At 51.7% G+C, this 27,899-nt stretch overlaps 1 long non-coding RNA gene across 1 annotated transcript; it reads left to right on the forward strand.

The window, feature by feature from the left end:
- The first annotated feature begins 456 nt into the window (after positions 1-456).
- On the forward strand, positions 457-27,899 carry LOC140483508 (uncharacterized). Its single transcript, XR_011962000.1, has 3 exons — positions 457-655; positions 1,051-1,161; positions 27,644-27,899. It is a non-coding gene; the product is annotated as an uncharacterized lncRNA (long non-coding RNA).

Raw genomic sequence — 27,899 nt, forward strand, 5'->3', positions numbered from 1 at the left:
TTACAAAATCATTAGGGGCATGGATAGGATAAACAGACAAAGATTTTTCCCTGGGGTGGGGGTATCCAGAACTCGAGGGCATAGGTTTAGGGTGAGAGGGGAAAGATATAAAAGAGACCTAAGGGGCAATATTTTCATGCACAGAGTGGTACGGGTATGGAATGAGCTGCCAGAGGAAGTGGTGGAGGCTGGTACAATTGCAACATTTAAAAGGAATTTGGATGGGTATATGAATAGGAAGGTTTGGAGGGATATGGGCCGGGTGCTGGTAGGTGGGACTAGATTGGGTTGGGATATCTGGTCGGTATGGACGGGTTGGACCGAAGGGTCTGTTTCCATGTTGGACATTTCTGTGACTCCAGTCTCAGATTTTCAGCATCTGCATGAATCACCCTCAGGCCCCGCCCCGTGACGTCACACATCAGTGTGCGCATGCGTCCACGGTCCCGGCCAAGATGGCGGATTTTCACCTCGAAATTGCAAAACATTTAACCACACGTTCTTTTTCAAGGTGCTCGCTTCTCTCTGGAAGGGTTTATTCTCGGTCCGAATCCCTCTGTCCAGCTCCTGCAGCCTTGCCGTCTGGAAAAGCGCGTCTCTTCCCGTTTCCCACGGAGACAGACCCGGCACTGCGGCTGCGCCGCCCTCGCCTGTAGTGAGTATAGAGGGTATTCACCATCGCGGGGAATGCTGGGTAGGTACTGCGCCATTGAGGAGATTAACACAGAAGATTAATTCTGTTCATTAATAAGTTTCTCTTTCCTGTATTCCAATCTTCTGCTATCCAAATAATCTTTGGAAGAACACAATTAGCGGTTAGATAAATATCTTAAAATTTGAAGCATCTATCAAATCTCTCAGGTCATCTCCACAACATAACCTTGTCATTAAAATACTAATTCTCTCAAATCATTTGATCAATTCCCGTCCTCAACTGATGGTGGTAGATTTTGGAAACTCCTTCAATAGGTGGATATTTAACACTCAAGCCAAGGGCTGGTTTATTCTGAATGTCTCTCAACATGTTTCTTTTGTCATCTCATTTTACAGAGAAGTGGAATTCATGAAAACGAAGTGTTTGATGCCAGTCCTGTGCTAACTTCTCAGCTACAAGCTTCAGCCAGGGAGTTTACATTGAAGTACAATCACATTGATTCAGAGGTGAATGTTTTTGAACATTCATCTATAATTCAATTGTAAACTTGTTTTGCTGTGGTTCATTGGATAGGCCCTGGTATGATCCCCTTACTGTGGATCTGAATGCATACCCATGCATTATTCTGTTTCATCCCTGTCCTTCATGACAATCTCTTTGCCATTGTCCAACCTGCACTACCTTTAATAATGAGTGTTTTGACTTTCTGTGACAGTTTACTGTTATTCTTCCAGTCATGTTCAAATGAGGGTTTCATCACTGCAGGTCCCTGAGGTATGTGCTGTTAATTTATTCCACTCGTATGTGTGGCCTCCCTCACAAACATCACTCAGACTCACTTTATGCTCCCTCTCACACACACTATTCCCTTCCCTGCTCATACCACCCAGCCTCCTCCAGAGGCTTTCATATTCTACTGTCTGAACAGCCCTCCCTATGTATTTCACCTTGGGGGAACATCACAGCCGTCCCGATCTGTTTAAACTCCTCCAGCCACTGCAACCTTCCCTATTACTGTCACCTCCACCAAACACTCCATCCCTCCCTATCACTGTCACCTCCGACAAACACTCCAACCCTCCCAAGCACTGTCACCTCCTCCAAACACTCCAACCATCCCGAGCACTGTCACCTCCTCCACACACTCCATCCCTCCCTATCACTGTCACCTCCCCCAGACACTCCAACCCTCCCTATCACTGTCACCTCCTCCAAACACTCCAACCCTCCCTATCACTGTCACCTCCTCCAAACACTCCAACCATCCCGAGCACTGTCACCTCCTCCACACACTCCAACCCTCCCTATCACTGTCACCTCCTCCAAACACTCCAACCCTCCCAAGCACTGTCACCTCCTCCAAACACTCCAACCCTCCCTATCACTGTCACCTCCTCCACACACTCCATCACTCCCTATCACTGTCACCTCCCCCAGACACTCCAACCCTCCCTATCACTGTCACCTCTTCCAGACACTCCAACCCTCCCTATCACTGTCACCTCCTCCAACCACTCCAACCCTCCCTATCACTGTCACCTCCTCCAAACACTCCATCCTTCCCTATCACTGTCACCTCCTCCAAACACTCCAACCCTCCCTATCACTGTCACCTCCTCCAAACACTCCAACCCTCCCTATCACTGTCACCTCCTCCAAACACACCATCCCAATCACTGTCACCTCCTCCAAACACTCCAACCATCCCTATCACTGACACCTCCTCCATATACTCCATCCCTATCACTGTCACCTCCTCCAGACATTCCAACCCTCCCTATCACTGTCACCTCCTCCAAACACACCATCCCAATCACTGTCACCTCCTCCAAACACTCCAACCATCCCTATCACTGACACCTCCTCCATATACTCCATCCCTATCACTGTCACCTCCTCCAAACACTCCAACCCTCCCTATCACTGTCACCTCCTCCAAACACACCATCCCAATCACTGTCACCTCCTCCAAACACTCCAACCATCCCTATCACTGACACCTCCTCCATATACTCCATCCCTATCACTGTCACCTCCTCCAAACACTCCAACCCTCCCTATCACTGTCACCTCCTCCAAACACACCATCCCAATCACTGTCACCTCCTCCAAACACTCCAACCATCCCTATCACTGACACCTCCTCCATATACTCCATCCCTATCACTGTCACCTCCTCCAAACACTCCAACCCTCCCTATCACTGTCACCTCCTCCAAACACTCCAACCCTCCCTATCACTGTCACCTCCTCCAAACACACCATCCCAATCACTGTCACCTCCTCTAAACACTCCAACCATCCCTATCACTGACACCTCCTCCATATACTCCATCCCTATCACTGTCACCTCCTCCAGACATTCCAACCCACCCTATGACTGTCACCTCCTCAAGACACACCAACCTTCCCTATCACTGTCACCTCCGCCAACCGCACCAAACCTCCCTATCCCTGTCACCTCCTCCACACACTCCAACCCTCCCAATCACTGTCACCTCCTCTAAACACTCCAACCCTCCCTATCACTGTCACCTCCTCCAACCACTCCAACCCTCCCTATCACTGACCACTCCTCCAGTAACATCAACCCTCCCTCTCACTGTAACCTCCTCAATATACTCCAACCCTCAATATCGCTGTCACCTTCTCGAATCACTCCATCCCTCCCTCTCACTGTCACCTCCTCCAGATAATCCATCCCTCCCTATCACTGTCACCACCTCCAAATACTCCATCCCTCCCTATCACTGTCACTTCCTCCAAACAGGCCAATCCTCCCTATCACTGTCACCTCCTCCAGACACTCCAACCCTCCCATTCACTATCACCTTCTCTGTATACTCCAACCCTCCCTACCACTGTCACCTCCTCCAGACACTGTAACCTTCCCTATCACTGTCACTTCCTAAAAACACTCCATCCCTATCACTGTCGCCTCCTCCAAACACTCAAACCCCACTATCACTGTCGCCTCCTCCAAACAATCCAACCCTCCCTATCACTGTCACCTCCTCCAACCACTCCAACCCTCCCTATTACTGTCACCTCCTCCAAACCTCCAACCCTCCCGATCACTGTCACCTCCTCCAGACAGTGTAACCTTCCCTATCACTGTCACCTCCTCCACACACTCCAACCCTCCCTATCACTGTCACCTCCTCCAAACACTCCATCCCTCCCTATCCCTTTCACCTCCTCCACACACTCCAACCCTCCCTATCACTGTCACCTCCTCCAAACACTCCAACCCTCCCTATCACTGTCACCTCCTCCAAACACTCCAACCCTCCCTATCACTGTCACCTCCTCCAGACACTCCAACCCTCCCTACCACTGTCACCTCCTCCAAACACTCAAACCCCACTATCACTGTCACCTCCTCCAAACACTCCAACACTCCCTATCACTGTCACCTCCTCCAAACACTCCATCCCTCCCATCACTGTCACCTCCTCCAAACACTCCAACCCTCCCTATCACTGTCACCTCCTCCAAACACTCCAACCTTCCCTATCACTGTCACCTCCTCCAAACACTCCAACCCTCCCTATCACTGTCACCTCCTCCAAACACTCCAACCCTCCCTATCACTGTCACCTCCTCCAAACACTCCAACCCTCCCTATCACTGTCACCTCCTCCAAACACTCCATCCCTCCCTATCCCTTTCACCTCCTCCACACACTCCAACCCTCCCTATCACTGTCACCTCCTCCAAACACTCCAACCCTCCCTATCACTGTCACCTCCTCCAAACACTCCAACCCTCCCTATCACTGTCACCTCCTCCAGACACTCCAACCCTCCCTACCACTGTCACCTCCTCCAAACACTCAAACCCCACTATCACTGTCACCTCCTCCAAACACTCCAACACTCCCTATCACTGTCACCTCCTCCAGACACTCCAACCCTCCCTATCACTGTCACCTCCTCCAGACACTCCAACCCTCCCTATCACTGTCACCTCCTCAAACACGCCAACCCTCCCTATCACTGTCACCTCCTCAAACATTCCAACCCTCCCTATCACTGTCACCTCCTCAAACATTCCAACCCTCCCTATCACTGTCACCTCCTCCAGTAACATCAACCCTCCCTCTCACTGTAACCTCCTCAATATACTCCAACCCTCCGTATCACTGTCACCTCCTCGAATCACTCTATCCCTCTCTATCACTGTCACCTCCTCCAAACACTCCAACCCTCCCTATCACTGTCACCTCCTCCAAACACTCCATCCCTCCCTATCACTGTCACCTCCTCCAAACACTCCATCCCTCCCTATCACTGTCACCTCCTCCAAACACTACAATCCTCCCTATCACTGTCACCTCCTCAAACATTCCAACCCTCCCTATTACTGTCCCCTCCACCAGTAACATCAATCCTCCCTCTCAGTGTAACCTCCTCAATATACTCCAACCCTCCATATCACTGTCACCTCCTCGAATCACTCTATCCCTCTCTATCACTGTCACCTCCTCCAAACACTCCAACCCTCCCTATCACTGTCACCTCCTCCAAACACTCCATCCCTCCCTATCACTGTCACTTCCTCCAAACACTCCATCCCTCCCTATCACTGTCACCTCCTCCAAACACTCCATCCCTCCCTATCACTGTCACCTCCTCCAAACACTCCAACCCTCCCTATCACTGTCACCTCCTCCAAACACTCCATCCCTCCCTATCACTGTCACCTCCTCCAAACACTCCAACCCTCCCTATCACTGTCACCACCTCCAAACACTCCAACCCTCCCTATTACTGTCAACTCCTCCAGTAACATCAACCCTCCCTCTCAGTGTAACCTCCTCAATATACTCCCTCCCTCCGTATCACTGTCACCTCCTCGAATTACTCTATCCATCTCTATTACTGTCACCTCCTCCAACCACTCCAACCCTCCCTATCACTGTCTCCTCCTCCATATACTCCAACCCTCCCTACCACTGTCACCTCCTCCAAACACTCCAACCCTCCCTATCACTGTCACCTCCTCCAAACACTCCAACCCTCCCTATCACTGTCACCTCCTCCACACACTCCAACCCTCCCGATCACTGTCACCTCCTCCAACCACTCCAACCCTCCCTATCACTGTCTCCTCCTCCATATACTCCAACCCTCCCTACCACTGTCACCTCCTCCAACCACTCCAACCCTCCCTATCACTGTCACCTCCTCCAACCACTCCAACCCTCCCTATCACTGTCTCCTCCTCCATATACTCCAACCCTCCCTACCACTGTCACCTCCTCCAAACACTCCAAACCTCTCTATCACTGTCACCTCCTCCACTCACTTTAAACCTTCCCTCCCAAACCTGCCTCTTACTGTACTTTGTTCAGTCATTCCAAACCGCCCTCTTCTGCCCTAATCTCTCCCCCCACCGTCTCCTTCCCCCCCGTCTCCTTCCCCCCGTCTCCTTCCCCCCCGTCTCCTTCCCCCCCGTCTCCTTCCCCCCCGTCTCCTTCCCCCCTGTCTCCTTCTCCCCCCCGTCTCCTTCCCCCCCCGTCTCCTTCCCCCCCGTCTCCTTCCCCCCCCGTCTCCTTCCCCCCGTCTCCTTCCCCCCGTCTCCTTCCCCCCCGTCTCCTTCCCCCCTCGTCTCCTTCCCCCCCGTCTCCTTCCCCCCCGTCTCCTTCCCCCCCCGTCTCCTTCCCCCCCGTCTCCTTCCCCCCCCGTCTCCTTCCCCCCCCGTCTCCTTCCCCCCCGTCTCCTTCCCCCCCGTCTCCTTCCCCCCCCGTCTCCTTCCCCCCCCCCGTCTCCTTCCCCCCCCCGTCTCCTTCCCCCCCGTCTCCTTCCCCCCCCCCGTCTCCTTCCCCCCCGCGTCTCCTCCCCCCGTCTCCTTCCCCCCCGTCTCCTTCCCCCCCGTCTCCTTCCCCCCCGTCTCCTTCCCCCCCCGTCTCCTTCCCCCCCGTCTCCTTCCCCCCCGTCTCCTTCCCCCCCCGTCTCCTTCCCCCCCGTCTCCTTCCCCCCCCCCGTCTCCTTCCCCCCCGTCTCCTTCCCCCCCGTCTCCTTCCCCCCCGTCTCCTTCCCCCCCGTCTCCTTCCCCCCTGTCTCCTTCCCCCCCTGTCTCCTTCCCCCCCCGTCTCCTTCCCCCCCCCGTCTCCTTCCCCCCCCCGTCTCCTTCCCCCCCCGTCTCCTTCCCCCCCATCGCCTTCCGCCCCCCGTCGCCCCCCCCCCCATTATCTGCCCCTCCCAATCATCCCCTCGCTCCCCATCATTCCTCGGCCCCCATTGTTCCCCCTCCCCTAATTGTCCCCCCCATCATCACCCCTCCTCCCACCGTCTCCCCCGTCCCCATCGAACCCTCCCCCACCCCTCACCTGCCCCCTTCTGTCCCCATCATTCCCCAGCAGACCTCATCTGTTTAATTCAGTCCCCACCCACTACCGTTCGTCCCTTGTCCAGTCCCCATCTTTCCCCACCGTTTCCCCCAGTCCCCACCTGTTCCGCTCTGTTCCCCTCTGTCCTGTGTCCCCACCAATCCGCATCTGACCCCATCAGAATCATCAGACCCCACCAGCCTCCGTGTCCCCACAGGTCCCACCAGTCCCAATGTGTCCCCACCAATCCCCCACCAGTCTCCATTTTTCCCCACCAGTCCCCGATCAGTCCCATCAGTCCCCCCATTCCCCATGTGCCCCTACCAGTCCCTATCAGAACAATTTGTCCCCCTCCTGTCTCCTTCTCTCCCCATCAGTTGCCACAAGAAACATCTGTCTCCCTCTGTCCCCTTCTCTCCCCACCTCGCCCCGCCAGTCCCTGCAGTCTCCCTCTGTCCCCACCAGTCCCCATTATTCCCATTCTATCCTCATCAGTCCCTCTCTGTCCCTGTCAGTCGCCACCAATCCCTCTCTTTTCCCCCCTCTCACTCTTTCCCCCCCCTCACTCTCTCCACCCCCCCACTCTCCCCATCTGTTGCAACCAGTCCCAATCTCTCCCCATCTGTCGCCACCAGTCATCATCTGTCGCCATTATTCCCATTCAGTCCCCCTCTGCTCCCATCTGTTCCCACCAGTCTCCTCTGTCGCCATTAGTCATCATCTCACCACCAGTCGCCAACTGAATCATCTGTCCCCATCTGTCCCTATCAGTTCCTGTCAGTCCCCATCTGTCATCACCAGTCCCACTCCTTCCCCCTCCATTCCCACCAGTCCACATCTGTCCCCATCAGAATCACCTGTCCCCACCTGACCCCACCTGTCCCCCTCTGTCCCCACCCGTCCTGACCCGTTCCCATCAAATCCTGAGGGTTCTCCCTGAATATAACTGGAATAACCCGAACACTGAGATAACAACCAGAACCAGGTGAATGGGGAGGATTCTGCAGTGAGTATCTCCCTCGCCCCTGTCCCAATGTCAAAACACACCCCCCTGCCCTGGTCAGTGTTATAATCCAGGACCAGAGCTCGGAATCAATGGGACCTTTGTTTTGGGATCAGGAATTTGCTTTCCCACCAAGACCCTCTTCCCTTCCCCCACCCCTCTCTGCCTTCCACAAGGACCGTTCCCTTTGACACTCCTTGGGTTTGTATCACTCTCACCCCCCAAACCCCCAGGTACCTTCCCCTGTCACTGGAAAAGATACAAACCCTGCTGTTACACCCCCAGCCCCCTCAGCTCCATCCCGGGCCCCCAACCCCTTCTTCCAGGGGAGACAGAAGTTCACCTGCCTCTCCTCCAACCGTGTTTCCAGCATCAGGTGCTCCCGGTGTGGGCTTCTCTCCATCAGGAAGACCCAATGGAAACTTAGGGAACGGTTCACTGAGCATCACAGCCGGGCCCAGAGGGGCTGACCAGACCCCCCAGTCACCGCCCAGTTCACTTCCCCCCCAACATGACCATCCTCGACCTCCTGCATTACCACAACAAACCACACCACAAATTGGAGGAACAACATCTCATCCCCCTCCTGGGAAACCTCCAGCCCAGAGGATTCAACACGGAGTTCTCCAATTTCAAATAACCTCCCTCCCCCTCCCTTCCCCTGCTCTCTCCCACCAACTGGATTCATTCCTCCCATTGTCCAACCAGGTGGGACCCTCTACCTGTCCTCACCCCCTTCGCCCTCATTTCCCCCACCCTGACCTGTTCCACCCCTTCGTCCTCCCTCCCCCTCACCCTCCCACCCTATCCTCCTTCCCCCTCACCCTCAAACCCCCTCCCACCCCATCCTCCCTCCCCCTCCCCCTCTCCCTCCTCCCCCTCCCACCCCATCCTCTCTCCCACTTCCACCCCATCATCCCTCCCCCTCCCACCCCATCATCCCTCCCCCTCCCCCCATCCTTCCTCCCCCTCCCTCCCCCCTTCGTCCTCCCTCCCCCTCCCTCCCCTCTTCGTCCTCCCTCCCCCTCCCTCCCCTCTTCGTCCTCCCTCACCCTTCGTCCTCCTTCCCCCTCGTCCTCTCTCCCCCCTTGGTCTTCCCTCACCCTCCCTCTCCCTCCCCATCCTCCCATTCCCTCATCCTCCCTCCCCATTCCCTCTACCTCCCTCCCCACTCCCTCCCTCCCCACTCCCTCCCTCTCCTGTCGGTCCCTCTCTCCGTTGTTCCACTCCCTTTCCATTCTGTTTTTTGGCCCATCCGTCTTTCTCTGGCCCCCTCCCTCCTTGTTCCTGCCCTCTGAACGTCCCCCTACGTATATAAAAGCCCCTCTGTGTCCGATATACCCTCCTCATGGACCTCCCCCAATACCCGTCCAGGGGGTACAGGAGCCTGTGGGGACTGGCTGAGACCAGAATCCCTGATGGCTCACAGTCCAGGAGGAGGATATTCAGCCCATCGTGTCTATCCCCCCTTCTATTAACGGCCCAGTGTCCTGCCCCCCTGGGATTTGCCCCTGAATGGCCCGTGACTGAGTCCCCGTTCTGGCTATCACCGCTCCTCACTGATAGCCCACCGCCTCCCCACACAGTGAGCATGTGCAGACACTCACTGGCCTTTTGACTGACCGTGGATGGGCAGAGGAAGATCCCACTCTCCAGCAATTTCGTCACTTCTTCCTCCCCCCCCCCCACCCCATGCCCCAATCTCACTCAAAGGGGTTTTACCTGACACCCCCTGCTCCCTAGTTTACCATATGGATTCCCCCTAATTATTTGCCCTCCCAAAGTTTTGTCCCCACCCCTGGATGTTATGTCTGTTCCTAATTTGGCAGCACCCCCTCCCCCACCCACCCCTTTATGTTGGGGGGACACAGTGAGTACGTGCAGACACTCAGTGACCTTTTGAGGGACTGCTTCACTGCCCCTCACTCCCTGAGACAGGGACTTTACATAAACCTCCCCCCCATCACATTTTCACTCTATTGTGCTGCCCCCCCCCCCCCCCGCCAATTATATTCCTGACCACAATTCCCAATACCCCCATGTTCAGTCTCTCCCCCACTTCGGGGGGGTTTCCAGCCCATCCCCATTTATTTCCCTTTCCAATCCACACCCCCACCAAATATTGCCCCCCAATATTCTGTTTCCCCTACATTTACCACCCCCTTCCTCTGTAACCCCACAGCCCCCCATCTTCGGCTAATTTGTGACCACACCCACAATTTTCCACCCCCCTGGAATTTTCCAGCCCCCCCTATTTTCCCCTCCTTCCCCAATCTAATTGCCCCTCTTCCTTTTGTGCACCTTCATTTACCCCCTACCCACCCCACTGTCCCCTCTGCCCATACTCCCCTATCTCTGTATAAAAGCCCCCTCTGTGTCTCCATTGTGTACAATTCTCCCACCCTCCCTCACCACCCCCACCCCTCACTGTGTCCCAGGCCCTGGGCTGGGGGGGAGCACAGGGAGTATGTGCAGAGACTTACCGGCCATTCGACTGTGTGTGTCTTCATGCACAGCAAGATCCCAGTCCCCAGGCTTCCCCCTGCCCCACTCCACCCTGAGAAAGGGGCTTTCTTTCCCCCCACCCACACCCACAGTTTTGACAACAACAGGAGTCCCAGGGAACAGCAAGATCCCACTGTGTTTATGATACGTGCAATACCACACGATACTGAGTCCAAATCTCCCTTCGGGACAGGAGGACAGGGAGGGAGGGCTGGGGGCATACAGACAGATAGAGAGAGGGACAGAGACCGAGGTGGGGAGAGAACACAAACAAGATTAGGGACAGAGAAATGGAGACAGACACAGAAAGAGAGAAAATCCCAGGGTTGGCGGTGTGAGGGAGGGAGACAGGGAGATGGAAGTTGATTAAATCCGAGCCAAGATCTTTTGAATCAAAAAACAAGAAAAACAAACAAAATCCCATCACTGAGTGACTTCCCAAAGCTCCCGATTTTATCAGCACTTCCCCCTGGTTTTAAACCCAGAGAATGGGAACAGATTTCACTGGGACCCAGGGGGTCAATGCTTTCTGACTGAGACCCCCAACCCCACCCCAAGGGTTTATATTCTGAGACTCGATGGAAGGGAGTTGGTCTCAGAGCCTGGATCTTGTCCCTCCCTCCGTGTTTAACCTGCCCCCTCCAGCTGCTTCTCTCCCTCTCTCCCTCCTTCCCTCACACTGTCTCTCTTTCTCCTTCACTCCTTCCCATCTGTTTCCCTCTCTCATTCTCTCTCTTCTCCCCCACCTCTCTCTCCCTGTCCCTATCCCCCTCTCCATCTCTGCTTAGATTCCTCTTGTTCTCGAGAATGGATTTGTCTCTCTGTGTCTCTCTCCATTCCCCCTCCGTTCTGATTGAAATGCCCTCCCCTCCCTCCCTCCCATTTAAAGTGTGTTCCCATCTCCCCGCCCTGTCCTGTAGACATTAGCCCCCTCACTATCACATTGTGGAGGGAGGGGGAGGAGAGGTGGTGGGGGGTCTGGGCTGGGGAAAGGAAGGATGATACACCCCACCCACTATCAGACCATCAGCAAACGGAGCCCGGGCCCTTTGGACAGACTCCTGTGATGTGTAAGGGGCAATCTGCAGGCTGAGGGGCACACAGCAAGATCCAACAGGAAGCTGGGTGTGGCATACCTGGGGTATTTCCTCATCTTTACCCCCTGCGAGAACTAGTGCCATCCCCCAGCAACAACCCCTCCCCATATCAACCACTCCACAAGCAAAATGCCCCCCCATGTAATTTTCACACAGCAAGATCCCAATAATACCAGCACTTTCCAAATCCAGTTTCTGATCATGAGTCTCTCTCTCTGTCTGTCTCTCCCTGCCTGGAATCCCACATTCTGTCCTCCACACCCCTCCCCATTAAAATGACGACAAGTCACAGGGTGGGCTATTGATGCACAGTGCGATCCCACAGGGTAGTCCCCTTCGTGCTCCACAATGTGCTCAAATCCCACTTTACATCCAACAGGAGGCTGTGGATTTCTGTGTGTGGGACGGTTTTATTTGTTTGAAAAATCAACCAAAGAAAGACCGAGAGAGAGAGAGATCCCCTCCCAGATACCTGGGGAATTGGCGAACCTGTGTCTTTTCTGTGCGATTATCACATTTGGTCACCCTGGTTGCAACGTAGGCCACTCTGCAGGTAGTTTGAGACACAGCAAGATCCCACATGTAGCATTATTCTGATATTAGAAGAAGTCTTTGGAGAAAGTTTCTCATTTAAGGTTTTACTTCCCTCCTTGGGGAGTCCTGTCTGTCAGACACTCACTGGGGATTGATGTGTTTGTGTCAAATCCCAGGGCCCCAGTTACTTTAACTCCAGGCTTCAAATCTGTTTAAAAACGACAGGGCTGCAATCTGACAGGAGCCAGTTACCCAGAGGCCCCTAAAACCCAGGGTCCCCCAGAGGAGATTAAACCTCGGGGTAAATTAACACACAACTCACTGTGGGTCCCCACGGGGTGCAGCCTGTCGACTAGGCCTCAGGCCTCAGGCCCGTGTCCCCTCTGGAGAAAGCTCTTGTTCAAAGGTCTCCTGATCCCAAAGTTTCTCTCTTTGAATCTTCAAGTGGCCAGCAAGATCCCTTGGGAGGAAAGAGACAGCATTCATTGAAAAGCAAAGGAGGAAAATTATTACAGAGAGATAGCACAGCAAGATCCCAGGTTTCCCCCTCTCTCTGTGACACAGACAATTTCCCAGCGACATCCAAACACAAACATATCGGGTGATGAGCTGAGTTTTCATTCCAAAGCTTTGGAGAAACTTTGAGATACCAGGTTACCTGATTAAAACACTCACTGCTTGCAATGACGGCATTGGGGCAGCTGGTGCACAGCAAGATCCCACATGCAACAATGCAGCAGCAGCTAATTACTCTGACCATTTTCCCCCTCTGTGATGCTGCTTCAGTTTAATTATTTCCTGTCACCCCAGAATCAAACATTGCAGAATTTCACAATCTCAACACACCTCTCCCTCTCTCTCCCCTTCTGTTTCCCCTGCTCTCTCAATTTTTCAAATCTCTCTCTCACTCTCTTTCTCTCACTGTTGTATTTTCTCACCCTACCCTCTCTGTAACCAATATTACTCTGACATTATGACAAGTCTTTAGAGAGTGTCACATCATTTGGGTTTTAATTCCCCCTCTCAGATCCTGGGGATGGACATAGAGTCAAAGAGATGTACAGAACGGAAACAGACCCTTCAGTCCAACCCGTCCATACCGACCAGATATCCCAACCCAATCTAGTCCCACCTGCCATCACCCGGCCCATATCCCTCCAAACCCTTCCTATTCATATACCCATCCAAATGCCTTTTCAATGTTGCAATTGTACCAGCCTCCACCACATCCTCTGGCAGCTCATTCCATACACGTACCACCCTCTGCGTGAAAATGTTGCCCCTTAGGTCTCTTTTATATCTTTCCCCTCTCACCCTAAACCTATGCCCTCTAGTTTTGGACTCCCCGACCCCAGGGAAAATACTATGTCTATTTATCCTATCCATGCTCCTCATAATTTTGTAAACCTCTAGAAGGTCATCCCTCAGCCTCCGATGCTCCAGGGAAAACAGCCCCAGCCTGTTCAGCCTCTCCCTGTAGCTCAAATCCTCCAACCCTGGCAACATCCTTGTAAATCTTTCAACCCTTTCAAGTTTCACAACATCTTTCCGATTGGAAGGAGACCAGAACTGCACGCAATATTCCAACAGTGGCCTAACCAATGTCCTGTACAGCTGCAACATGACCTCCCAACTCCTGTACTCAATACTCTGACCAATAAAGGAAAGCATACCAAACACCTTCTTCACTATTCTACCTACCTGCGACTTCACTTTCAAGGAGGTATGCACCTGGACTCCAAGGTCTCTTTGTTCACCAACACTCCCTAGGACCTTACCATTAAGTGTATAAGTCCTGCTAAGATTTGCTTTCCCAAAATGTAGCGCCTCACATTTATCTGAATTAATCTCCATCTGCCACTTCTCAGCCCATTGGCCCATCTGGTCCAGATCCTGTTGTAATCTGAGGTAACCCTGTTCACTGTTCACTACACCTCCAATTTTGGTGTCATCTGCACTAACTGTACCTCTTATGCTCACATCCAAATCATTTATGTAAATGACATACTTTAACACCAGGCTTCAAACCTGTTTAAAAATGACAGGGCCGCAATCTGACAGTAGCCAGTTAAGCAGAGGCCCCTAAAGCTCAGGAACCCCAGAGGAGATTAAACCTCGGGGTAAATAAACACACAATCCATGTCGGCCCCCACGGGGTGCAGCCTGTCGACCAGGCCTCAGGCCTCAGAACCACGTCTCCCTCTGGAGCTTGGCCAAGGCTTCCCTCGGCCTGAACATTTTGGATCTTCACGTTGCAGCTTTCCCAACAAAAGTTCATCGGGATAAAAGAAGGAAAAGATTACTTGAAAGGGAATGTGAGAGCATTTTGAAGGCAAGTTACACAGCAAGATCCCAGGTTTAAAATCACCCCCGTCCATCCCCAATGTATTAATGTATCGAACACAGTCAGCAGTTAGGATGGAACATGGTGTGGGAGCAGATCTTCCCAGGGATTGGAGGAGGATAGTGAGGGAAAGGCATCAGATTCTTACACTCAGCAGTGACCTGGGATCAATTGCCTTTTACTGAAAACATTTCCCAACTTGTATGTGCCTGGAGCTCCCTCCAGTCTGAAAGTCTCATTCATCTCTATCATGTCTCCTGTCTCTGACCCAATGGTATATTCATTCCCAGGATAGGGACAACATGGGGCTAGATACAGAGTAAATCTCCCTCCACACTGTCTGCATCGAATACTCCCAGCACATGTGCAGCATGGGGTTAGATACAGAGTATAGATCCCTCTGCACTGTTCCTATCAAACACACACAGGATCGGGACAGCATGGGGTTAGGTACAATGTTAGGCAGCATTGTAGACAGTGCAGATGGTACCTTAACATTACAAAGGGATATCGATAGATTGGGTGAATGGGCAAAGCTGTGTTAGATGGAGTTCAGTGTCAGCAAGTGTGTGGGTATCAGGTTGGAGTACAGAGAGGGAGGTTTACAAGAATGATCCTGGAGCTCAGGGATTACATTCTGAGGGGAGACTGGACAAATGAGGCCGTTTTCCTCCAGAATTGAGAAAGCTAAGGGGTGATCTGATCAAAGCCTTCAAGGAATAAACAGAATGAGACAGGATCAATCAAGATCAACGATTCCCACAGGTTGGAGATTCTAGACCAAGAGGGAGCAGAGTCTGAGAATGAGGGCCCAGAGTGTTCAGGAGAGATGGTAGGAAGCACTTTGACACACACAGGGTGGGAGAGGTTTGGGACTCTCTTCCACAAACAGCAGTGGATGCTGGATCAGTCGTTGAGGTTAAATCAGAGAGAGATACATGTTTATTCAGTGAAGATATTGAGGGATATGGGCCAAAGGAAGGAATGTGGAGTTAGGCCACAGATTAGTCATGATCCCATTGAATGATGGAACAGGCTCGAGGGGCTGAATGGCCTCCTCCTGTTCCTATGTTCCAAAATAACGATCCTCCTGCACTTTCCCTATCAACCCCTCCCAGGGCAGGGACAGGATGGGGTTAGATACACAGTAAAGCTCCCTTTTCTGTATCACCATCAACCCTTCCCAGGGTAGGGTCGGAACAGGGTTAGGTACAGAGTAAAGCTCCCCCTACACTGTCCCCATCAACCCATCCCAGGATTGTTTAATGGAGCTTTAATATTTGAAAATGCTTCTATTATTCTGTCATTCACTGTCCCTCAGTAACTGTGTGCGCGTTCGTGCGTGCATAAGTGAGAGACTGAGAGAGAGAAACGGAGACAGAGACCAGGGCCCTGCATTACTGGGTCAGGTAGTGTTGTGGAGAAACTATAGAGAACCACCAGGAGACGCAGAGAGTTCTTCAAGAAATAAGTCTTTTATTTGCCAACAAAAAACCGTGACACTGAGAAAGCAGATTCTCGAATGCCCCCGATCCTCAGGGTCCGTGGATTTTTATATAATTTTTGATCATGTTTCTGTGAGCTTGTCAGCATGACCAACTATCTTAATCAAAGTATCTCACTCCAGCTCCACAATAAACCAGTGATGTTAGTTCCCATTACCTCTTTAGTTGTACATTCTACTTGATGTTATTCGAATGTCATGATTAGATATTTATTGCGAACTCTGCTGCAGTGATCTTCCATTGCAGACTAACCTGTCATGATAGATACTTAGCTATTCCATCTATTACAATAGTCTCCTGTCTCAAGCTGACTCGACTAACTATTAGTTAGATATTTTAATGTCATGTCCCAAATATTTCCGGTCCCAATCCTGTCAGAATAACACTTACCAGAGAAACTTGCTTTATTACTAGTGTTATCTCATCTGGCCATAGTGACCCTTCAGCCTTAACCTTACTCTGCTAATGGGTGTCAGAATGTTCCACTATGGTTATCCCATCCTGCCCCTGCATTCCACAGACCACAGATTCCCAGTGGTCTTCATGCTTTAACCCTTCCTATGCTTTCATGGTCTTTATTTTCCATTGACCTCACTCCAACAACAATACATTTTATTAGTTAAACAGGATGGAAGACAGCATCAATTCTCAGGAAGTGTTTTACTGTTTCTGTTTTTGTTAAAACACTTGGGCGGTGTGCTGGCTCAGTCAGGAGACTGTCTGTGTGGTGTTTGCACATTCTCCCCGTGTCTGCGTGGGTTTCCTCCGGGTGCTCCGGTTTCCTCCCACAGTCCAAAGATGTGTAGGTCAGGTGGATTGGTCATGCTCAATTGCCCGTAGTGTTCGGTACATTAGTCAGAGGGAAATTGGCCTGGGTGGGTTACTCTCCGGAGGGTCGGTGTGGATTGTTTCCACACTGTCGGGAATCTAATCTATTTATGACATAACATCATACATAGTAATCTGAGATTGACCAGGTTCTGAATTTATTGTTACAATGGTTAAAGACTGTCACCTATATGCCCATCTCTCGTCAACTGGTCTGTTGAATTTCCCTCATGTTTTGCTCGATATACCAAGTGGGAAGTTGCTCAGTGACATCTTAGTTAGGTTACTCCGAAGTCCAAGCCCTCAAACAATAAAGTGCTCCTTTGAGATTAAATTTAAAGGTGTTTCTCTGCAAATGGCCAGACTCAAAATGATCACAGCAGATTCAGCCTTCACTTCACAGCAAAGTATCATCTTCCTTTAAATGGGAATATACATCATCTTAAAAGCTAAGGAAATAATTGTGACTTTAAATAAATACTTCCAGTAACTAACATAATCCAATAAATATTGCATACCTTTTGATATTTTTTACTGGAACTGTTAAGCTCAGACTATTATAAAGTTGTTTAAAACATAAGGAACTACAACTACATTAACATTGAAATGACTAATGTGGACTATTAGACCACTCACAACATTCTTAAGCAGGCAGCCCAGAGCATAACATTGCAGTTTGTTTCGATAAGTGTACAGTGAAAATTACCTGGAATAAAATAGCTCGGTTGCTGACTAGATTTTAAACAGGCACAATCATTACTCACAAAATTACACAAAGAACAAAGAACCCCTACAGAACCCCACCTATCCAGCTCGACGTAATTATGCTGTTCCGAGTACATCAGTTCCAATGTTAAACACCAGTATCAATGCTTCAAGTTGAAGTTGGAGGGCAGAAAAGAGAGTTTCTACACAACTCCCTGTTGAACTTTGCAAACCTGTTCAGCTTAGCTCAGCTAAAGAGCTGACCACTGCCCTTTGATTATGTCGGTGAGTTGTCAAGCACGATCACTTTGGCCTGAAGGCTCATCTGTTTACATGTAAACAAAAGGCCTCTTCAAATCCTTTTTATCTCTGTACCACACCAGACTGATCGGAACCTGCACCCCCCCCCCCCCCCCCCACCTCCAACAAAAAATCAAGGACAGAGTCTCCTTGAGCCAAGGAACAGCTTTCAGATAAAAATGGACGAGTTTTGTGACACTAAAGAAAGTCCACATTTTTGTTTCAAATGCAATCCCACTGTCTCTGATTACAGATAGTAGCTTTAATTTGGACCCTTGCCAAGTCTAACCTCAATCCTACAATGTGTAGTCAGCAAACAATCAAACTGCAAGGTCTTGCTTCTTTCAGCAGAAGGACTGCAGTAGTTATTGGGGAGACAGACAGAGGAAGCCGAATCCAGACTGATTAATTCACCAGACTTGGTGCAGTTAATATACTGGTGCAATTATTTTCTGCTCACAACATTTAAAATTCAGTCCTCAGTTATAACTATGTGATCTTTGTTCAGTCTCATTCAACGATGCATGGTTCATCGCAGCTTCTCCCAAGAATTGGGATACAATGTCAGGACAATAAACTTTCCCAAAGTTATTAAGGTTCGAGGGAATGCAGTGAATTGTCACTTTGTTTCAGCACCTGTCAACACAAGTTGTCACCTGCTCCTTTTTCAAATGCACACACTTTTGTTCCACACACAAATCTCTTCACATCACCAAAATCATTTTTCTTGTTTCATATTATCTATTTTTTAAAAATATTACACATTCTGGACAAGATGGATTTTGGCCTGCATTGATGCAGCAATATTCTATAATTTAAAACCAGCTTTCAGGGGAATATCAATACTGGTTTGAACTCACACCAAGCATAGCACAATAGTGTCTGCTGTTCAAATTTTTTTTAAAATCCTGCGTTAACATGCCTCAGCAATGTGTAACTTTTCCACTGTCTTGTGGACTTTAGTGAGACCGTCAATCAAGGAGTATACAGTGGGATTTAGGTAAAGTATTGTTACTTCTGCAATCATAATTACTTGAGCAAGGTAAATACACTCACACCAGTGGAGAATTGTTTCAACCAAGAGCTGAGTTAACAAGAATGAAAACTATGTGAAGGAAATATATAATTGTTTTTGTATTATCTCAGATGTGCATACAAGAATGAAACATGCCTGTAAACAATGGTAGATGTTATAGACAAATAGATAAGGTGCTGTGAGGGTGGAGGTTAAGCCAGATATGCCTGTACAAACAGTAGTTCGAAGCATCTGTTTCCCACTTCTGTAAAAACAAAAACAAACCCCAATTATAGGGTCATAGAGCTCAATATGGATGAGGAATGGGAGGAAATGTTAAAAGGGAAACAGATGGCAGTGAAGGAGGATATACCTAACAATGGGCCGCAGCAGGATGTGGTGAAATGGCCAAGCAAGACTTCTACTTTGTTATGTACAAGGCTGGATACGGCAAGAGATAGACAACAGTAATGGGCACCGGGTTGGGAGGAGTGAATCCTATATAAGATATGGACTTGCTAAACTCTGGGTGCCTTACGGCAGGCACCACGCTTGCAAGTGTATCATAAACAATACTGATTGCTTCAGATCTTGTCTCTGACTGAAATTATTGAAGTGCATGAGCTTTGTTTCTCAAAACTGGGGGTTCATCCGGGATATTCATCCATTGCTGGGGGGAGTGGCTGGCCCTGGACACTGGGAAGACATGTCCCGTTCCCGATTGAGGAGCGGTCTCGTGTCCCAGTTTGGTCCGCTCCCTTGGGTGACTGGTATGAATCCCACAAGAGAGACATCTGAATCAGACAGTGAACGGAGGTCGATAGAAAATACAGCAGAAAGGGGCAAGGCAACTCTGTGCACAGACCAAGGTAAGAAACCTGACTTTTAAGTATTGCCTTGGTGGCTGAGAAAAGGGGTATTTAATCGCTGAGGGACTGGCGAGGGTCCTGAGAAATGGAGGGTAGGCAGAGTAAGTCAAACTGTGACAAAGTAAAGGAAGAAAAAGTCCCTGCTAACATTCCTCCAGAAAGTCCGTTGGGGAGGATGTTGCGGGAATGGACAAGTAAGACTTGTACAAGGGAAAAAGATAAAAAGAAAATGATGAAATATTGTTGTTTATTATGGACCAAAGAACCAATCCTTCGTCCGGCTGTCTTCTGACCAAAGTATGGTTCGGACGAGGATTGGGCATATCAGTATTTAGATTTGTATGTGAATGAAAAACAACCTTTTCGTCAAGAGGAGGCGGACTATGCGTCTTGTTGGAAGGGCAGTTTGGGAATGATGGTAGTAAAGACAAAGGATTCCCCCTCTGCCCCACCCAGTCTCTGGGATCCTCTTGGCTGCTTCCCCCCGCTCCCCCCCCCCCCGTACCATAAAATCAGATTAGGTGGAAATGGAGGAGGAGGAGGAGAGACAGATAGACGGGGACAGGGAACGGATGACCCACAAGAGGAGGAAGAAGGGACGGTGGATGGGGATGTTTTTGTCCCAGACCCTCAATCCTCATTGAAAGAAAAGGAAGATAAAGTAGATGTTGAGGAGGCTCCGGAGTATCTAAACGAAAGCCTAGGGGAGGAAAACAAAAAAAGGGGAAGAACGTAAAGAGTTATCCCCTTCGGGAGGTACCAGTAGGGGACAAAGAGATTGGGTTTGTAAGTGCCCCCCTCACAAGTGGGGAGGTCAGAACATTTAAAAAGGAGATGAAGGTCCTGGTTGAGGATCCGGTAGGGTTGTCTGAACAAATTGATCAATTCTTGGGGCCCAGTCTGTACACATGGACTGAGTTAATGTCTATTTTGAATATCCTATTTACTGGGAAAGAAAGGGGACTTATTCGAGGAGCATCCATTAAAATATGGGACAGGGAATATCCCACTGGGGATGGGGATGCTGGACAGGGAGAGGTGAAGTTTCCCCTCAGAGACCCCCAGTGGGAAAACCAAAACCCGGATCATAGAGAAACAATGAGGGAATTGAAAGACCTGATTCTAAAAGGAATAAGAGAGGCAGTTCCAAAGTCACAGAATTTGACTAAAGCCTTTGAAGTTAGACAGGAGAAAGATGAGACTCCCTCAGCTTTCTTGAAAAGATTATGAGACTCAATGCGGAAATATTCTGGAATGAACCCTGAGGGCCCAGTGGCACAGGGTCTTTTGAAAGTACATTTTGTGACAAAGGCATGGCCAGACATACAGAGAAAGATACAGAAGATAGAAGGGTGGAGTGAAAAACCATTAGATGAATTATTAAGAGAGGCACAGAAAGTGTTTGTAAAGAGAGAGGATGAGAGACAGAAACAGAAGGTGAAAATGATGGGAGCTACGGTTGGTGAGGTAGTTAAGAAACGAATGGAACCAATAGTGAGCAACTGGAGGGTGGGTGGCAGCAGGTAGGACAGAGAGAGAGGGAGAGGGAGAGGGAGAGGGGAGAGGGAGAGGAGAGGGAGAGGACGAGGGGGAGAGGGAGAGGGAGAGGACGAGGGGGAGAGGGAGAGGGAGAGGACAAGGGGGAGAGGGAGAGGACAAGGACAAGGGGAGAGGGAGAGGACAAGGGGGAGAGGGAGAGGACAAGGGGGAGAGGGAGAGGACAAGGGGGAGAGGGAGAGGGAGAGGACAAGGGGGAGAGGGAGAGGGAGAGGACAAGGGGGAGAGGGAGAGGGGGAGAGGGAGAGGGAGAGGACAAGGGGGAGAGGGAGAGGACAAGGGGGAGAGGGAGAGGACAAGGGGGGAGAGGACAAGGGGGAGAGGACAAGGGGGAGAGGACAAGGGGGAGAGGACAAAGGGGAGAGGGGGAGAGGACAAGGGGGAGAGGACAAGGGGGAGGGGGAGAGGGAGAGGACAAGGGGGAGGGGGAGAGGGAGAGGACAAGGGGGAGAGGGAGAGGGAGAGGACAAGGGGGAGAGGGAGAGGGAGAGGACAAGGGGGAGAGGGAGAGGGAGAGGACAAGGGGGAGAGGGAGAGGACAAGGGGGAGAGGGAGAGGACAAGGGGGAGAGGGAGAGGACAAGGGGGAGAGGGAGAGGGAGAGGACAAGGGGGAGAGGGAGAGGGAGAGGGGGAGAGGGAGAGGACAAGGGGAGAGGGAGAGGGAGAGGGGGAGAGGGAGAGGACAAGGGGGAGAGGGAGAGGGAGAGGACAAGGGGGAGAGGGATAGGGAGAGGGAGAGGACAAGGGGGAGAGGGAGAGGACAAGGGGGAGAGGGAGAGGGAGAGGACAAGGGGGAGAGGGAGAGGGAGAGGACAAGGGGGAGAGGGAGAGGGAGAGGACAAGGGGGAGAGGGAGAGGGAGAGGACAAGGGGGAGAGGGAGAGGGAGAGGACAAGAGGGAGAGGGAGAGGACAAGGACAAGGGGGAGAGGGAGAGGACAAGGGGGAGAGGGAGAGGACAAGGGGGAGAGGGAGAGGACAAGGGGGAGAGGGAGAGGGGGAGAGGGAGAGGGAGAGGACAAGGGGGAGAGAGAGAGGGAGAGGACAAGGGGGAGAGGACAAGGGGGAGAGGGAGAGGACAAGGGGGAGAGGGAGAGGACAAGGGCGAGAGGGAGAGGACAAGGGCGAGAGGGAGAGGACAAGGGCGAGAGGGAGAGGACAAGGGCGAGAGGGAGAGGACAAGGGGGAGAGGGAGAGGACAAGAGGGAGAGGGAGAGGACAAGAGGGAGAGGGAGAGGACAAGGGGGAGAGGGAGAGGGAGAGGACAAGGGTGAGAGGGAGAGGGAGAGGACAAGGGGGAGAGGGAGAGGGAGAGGACAAGGGGGAGAGGGAGAGGACAAGAGGGAGAGGGAGAGGACAAGAGGGAGAGGGAGAGGACAAGGGGGAGAGGGAGAGGGAGAGGGAGAGGACAAGAGGGACAGGGAGAGGACAAGAGGGAGAGGGAGAGGACAAGGGGGAGAGGGAGAGGGAGAGGACAAGGGGGAGAGGGAGAGGACAAGGGGGAGAGGGAGAGGGCAAGGGGGAGAGGGAGAGGACAAGGGGGAGAGGGAGAGGGAGAGGACAAGCGGGAGAGGGAGAGGGAGAGGACAAGGGGGAGAGGGAGAGGGAGAGGACAAGGGGGAGAGGTAGAGGGAGAGGACAAGGGGGAGAGGGAGAGGACAAGGGGGAGATGGAGAGGACAAGAGGGAGAGGGAGAGGACAAGAGGGAGAGGGAGAGGACAAGGGGGAGAGGGAGAGGGAGAGGACAAGGGGGAGAGGGAGAGGACAAGGGGGAGAGGGAGAGGGAGAGGACAAGGGGGAGAGGGAGAGGACAAGGGGGATAGGGAGAGGGAGAGGACAAGGGGGAGAGGGAGAGGACAAGGGGGATAGGGAGAGGGAGAGGACAAGGGGGAGAGGGAGAGGACAAGGGGGAGAGGGAGAGGACAAGGGGGAGAGGGAGAGGGAGAGGACAAGGGGGAGAGGGAGAGGGAGAGGACAAGGGGGAGAGGGAGAGGACAAGGGGGATAGGGAGAGGGAGAGGACAAGGGGGAGAGGGAGAGGACAAGGGGGAGAGGGAGAGGACAAGGGGGAGAGGGAGAGGGGGAGAGGGAGAGGGAGAGGACAAGGGGGAGAGAGAGAGGGAGAGGACAAGGGGGAGAGGACAAGGGGGAGAGGGAGAGGACAAGGGCGAGAGGGAGAGGACAAGGGGGAGAGGGAGAGGACAAGGGGGAGAGGGAGAGGACAAGAGGGAGAGGGAGATGACAAGAGGGAGAGGGAGAGGACAAGGGGGAGAGGGAGAGGACAAGGGGGAGAGGGAGAGGGAGAGGACAAGGGTGAGAGGGAGAGGGAGAGGACAAGGGGGAGAGGGAGAGGGAGAGGACAAGGGGGAGAGGGAGAGGACAAGAGGGAGAGGGAGAGGACAAGAGGGAGAGGGAGAGGACAAGGGGGAGAGGGAGAGGGAGAGGACAAGAGGGACAGGGAGAGGACAAGAGGGAGAGGGAGAGGACAAGGGGGAGAGGGAGAGGGAGAGGACAAGGGGGAGAGGGAGAGGACAAGGGGGAGAGGGAGAGGACAAGGGGGAGAGGGAGAGGGCAAGGGGGAGAGGGAGAGGACAAGGGGGAGAGGGAGAGGGAGAGGACAAGCGGGAGAGGGAGAGGGAGAGGACAAGGGGGAGAGGGAGAGGGAGAGGACAAGGGGGAGAGGTAGAGGGAGAGGACAAGGGGGAGAGGGAGAGGACAAGAGGGAGAGGGAGAGGACAAGAGGGAGAGGGAGAGGGAGAGGACAAGGGGGAGAGGGAGAGGGAGAGGACAAGGGGGAGAGGGAGAGGACAAGGGGGAGAGGGAGAGGGAGAGGACAAGGGGGAGAGGGAGAGGACAAGGGGGATAGGGAGAGGGAGAGGACAAGGGGGAGAGGGAGAGGACAAGGGGGATAGGGAGAGGGAGAGGACAAGGGGGAGAGGGAGAGGACAAGGGGGAGAGGGAGAGGACAAGGGGGAGAGGGAGAGGGAGAGGACAAGGGGGAGAGGGAGAGGACAAGGGGGAGAGGGAGAGGGAGAGGACAAGGGGGAGAGGGAGAGGACAAGGGGGATAGGGAGAGGGAGAGGACAAGGGGGAGAGGGAGAGGACAAGGGGGAGAGGGAGAGGACAAGAGGGAGAGGGAGAGGACAAGGGGGAGAGGGAGAGGGAGAGGACAAGAGGGAGAGGGAGAGGACAAGGGGGAGAGGGAGAGGGAGAGGACAAGAGGGAGAGGGAGAGGGAGAGGACAAGAGGGAGAGGGAGAGGGAGAGGACAAGAGGGAGAGGGAGAGGGAGAGGACAAGAGGGAGAGGGAGAGGGAGAGGACAAGGGGGAGAGGGAGAGGGAGAGGACAAGGGGGAGAGGGAGAGGGAGAGGACAAGGGGGAGAGGGAGAGGACAAGAGGGAGAGGGAGAGGACAAGAGGGAGAGGGAGAGGACAAGGGGGAGAGGGAGAGGGAGAGGACAAGGGGGAGAGGGAGAGGACAAGGGGGAGAGGGAGAGGGAGAGGACAAGGGGGAGAGGGAGAGGACAAGGGGGAGAGGGAGAGGACAAGGGGGAGAGGGAGAGGACAAGGGGGAGAGGGAGAGGACAAGGGGGAGAGGGAGAGGGAGAGGACAAGGGGGAGAGGGAGAGGACAAGGGGGAGAGGGAGAGGGAGAGGACAAGGGGGAGAGGGAGAGGGAGAGGACAAGGGGGAGAGGGAGAGGGAGAGGACAAGAGGGAGAGGGAGAGGACAAGAGGGAGAGGGAGAGGACAAGGGGGAGAGGGAGATGGAGAGGGAGAGGACAAGGGGGAGAGGGAGAGGACAAGGGGGAGCATTTGATGGAGGGTTCGAGCGACAGGGACAGAGATGGAGGTCTCCACAGGCAGGATGCTATTATTGTGGAAAGATAATATTCACAAATGGTTTAGTGTGATAGATTTCAAGGATGCCTTTTGGGCTTGTCTCTTGGCGGAGGAAAGGAGGAATTTGTTTACCTTTGAGTGGGAAGATCCCAAGACAGGACGGAAACAGCAATACCGGTGGGCTGTGCACCCCCAGGAGTTTACGGTCTCCCTGAGTTTATTGAGCTGGCTGTTAGAACAAATATTAGAGAAATTTAGCAGCCCCAAGGGGACTACCCTGTTGCAGGATGTAGACGACCTCTTAGTAACAGGAAAACGAAGAGAAAGAGTAGTAGAAGCCACTAACAAATTATTGAATTTCCTGGGTCAGCAGGGACTGAGGATATCTAAGAACAAACTACAATATGTGGAGTGAGAAGTGAAATACTTGGGACATTTAGTTAGTGAGGGAAAGCGAAAGATAAGCCCGGAAGAGATAGAGGGAATAGTGGGGATGCCACTGCCCAGGACTTAACGGGAGTTACGTACATTTTTGGGTCTAACGGGATATTGCAGATTGTGGATTGATTCCTATGGACAGAAGACTAAGAAATTATATCTCAAACTATTAGAGGGGGAACCAAAATGTCTAAGTTGGGATGATCGGGAAAAAGAACGAGTTGAGGAACTCAAAAGAGATCTGATCCATGCCCCCGAGTCAGCCTTACCTTCTCTAGATAAACCTTTCCACCTCTTTGTTACCGTAGATAAGGGAGCGGCTCTGGGAGTATTGACCCAGAGGTGGGGTGGAATGAGACAACCAGGAGCATATCTTTCGAAGCTATTGGATCCAGTATCCCGGGGGTGACCTGAGTGTGTGCAGGCTGTCGCTGCCACTGCACTGTTGGTGGAGGAAAGCAGGAAGCTTACATTTGGGGGAGCCCTAATAGTAAGCACCCCACACCAAGTGAGAACGATCATAAACCAAAAAGCTGGGCGATGGTTGGCAGACTCGCGGATTCTGAAATATGAGGCAATATTAATAGAAAAGGATGATCTAGTGTTGGTCACGGACAATTCTTTAAATCCAGCTGCCTTTCTTTGGAAAGGGGAAGGAGAATCTCCTTAGAATCCAGGGCACGACTGCCTTGACATTATAGAATACCAAACTAAGGTCCGCATGGACCTGAGAGATATTCCACTTCATGCAGGAGCCCCACAATTTATAGACAGATCATCCCGGGTGACTGAAGGGAAAAGACATAATGGGTATGCAGTCGAAGATGGGATGGAAGGTAGTGTGGTGGAGACAGGAAGGTTGCCAAATGGGTGGTCAGCTCAGACCTGCGAACTCTATGCATTGGAAAGAGCCCTTAGGGCGTTAGAAAATAAAGAGGGAACAGTATACACTGACTCTAAATATGTATTTGGTGTTGGCACGTTCGGAAAGATATGGCAGGAAAGAGGACTGATCAATACCCGGGGGAAAGAATTAGTACACGAAGAGTTGATTAAACGGGTCTTGGAGTCCCTATTACTCCCCCGAGAAATAGCAGTAGTGCATGTAAATGCTCATCAGAAAGGAAATGAACCTGAAGTTAGGGGGAATAGATTAGCCGATGAAGTGGCTAAGGAAGCAGCCCTGAACCCACAAGAAGTGGTGATCCATTCCCTAATACCTACTGTCCCAGGTCCTAGGGAAGCTCCTATATTTACTGAAAGAGAGGAAAATAATTGAGAGATTTAGGGGCTGTAAAAACAGCAGATGGGCATTGGAGGTTACCTGATGGAAGGGAAATGTTAAACAAAATGATGATGGGAGAGATTATGGCTGTCCTACATCAAGGCAGGCATTGGGGAGTACAAGCAATGTGTGATTTAGTTCTTAGGGAATATGGATGTAAAGGAATGTATACAATTGTTAAACAAATATGTGAGGGATGTATAATATGCAGAAAGGTAAATAAGAAAGTCTTGAGAAAACAGACCCCAGGAGGAAGAGACCCAGGATTGAGATCCTTCCAGAGTATACAAGTAGATTATACTGAACTACCCAGAGTAGGGAGACTAAAGTATATGTTGGTTATAGTAGATCATCTATCTGGTTGGGTTGAAGCATACTCCCGAGCTACTGCCACTGCGAGTGGGGTGTCTAAAACAATATTAGAGAACATAATTCCCCGATATGGGCTAGTGAACCATATAGATTCTGACCAAGGAACTTATTTTACCTCTAAAGTGTCACAGGGGTAATGAAAGGGTTGGGAATTTCCTGGGAGTTCCATACTCAATGGCACCCGCCATCATCAGGAAGGGTTGAGAGAATGAACCAAACACTCAAATGACAGCTCGCTAAACTGATAATAGAAACCAGACTCCCTTGGATCAAATGTTTACCTATAGCTCTCTTGTGAGTACGAACAGCCCCAAGGAAAGATTTGGGACTATCCCCCTATGAAATCTTATTTGGATTACCTTATCTGGGAACAAATGGGGAATTGCCACTTCCCGAAACTAAAGACTTGTTCTTAAAGAAGTATATACTGGGTTTGTCCTCCTCTTTGTCTTTCCTCAGGGAACAGGGTTTATTGGCACAGACTCCACCCCTTGAATTCACCGTTCATCCCATCCGGCCGGGAGATTGGGTCTCAGTAAAATCATGGACAGAGACTAAATTACAGCCGGACTGGGAAGGGCCGTACCAGGCTCTTTTGACGACCGAAACGTTAATAAGGATAGTGGGGGAAAGGCTGGACTCACTACACTCGGATCAAAGGGACAGTGGAATCTCCAGTTGGGGAAGAAGTCTGGACAGTCGGATCAACGGAAGA

Source organism: Chiloscyllium punctatum, chromosome 12 (genome assembly GCF_047496795.1).
Source record: "Chiloscyllium punctatum isolate Juve2018m chromosome 12, sChiPun1.3, whole genome shotgun sequence".
NCBI classification, from domain to species: Eukaryota; Metazoa; Chordata; class Chondrichthyes; order Orectolobiformes; family Hemiscylliidae; genus Chiloscyllium; species Chiloscyllium punctatum.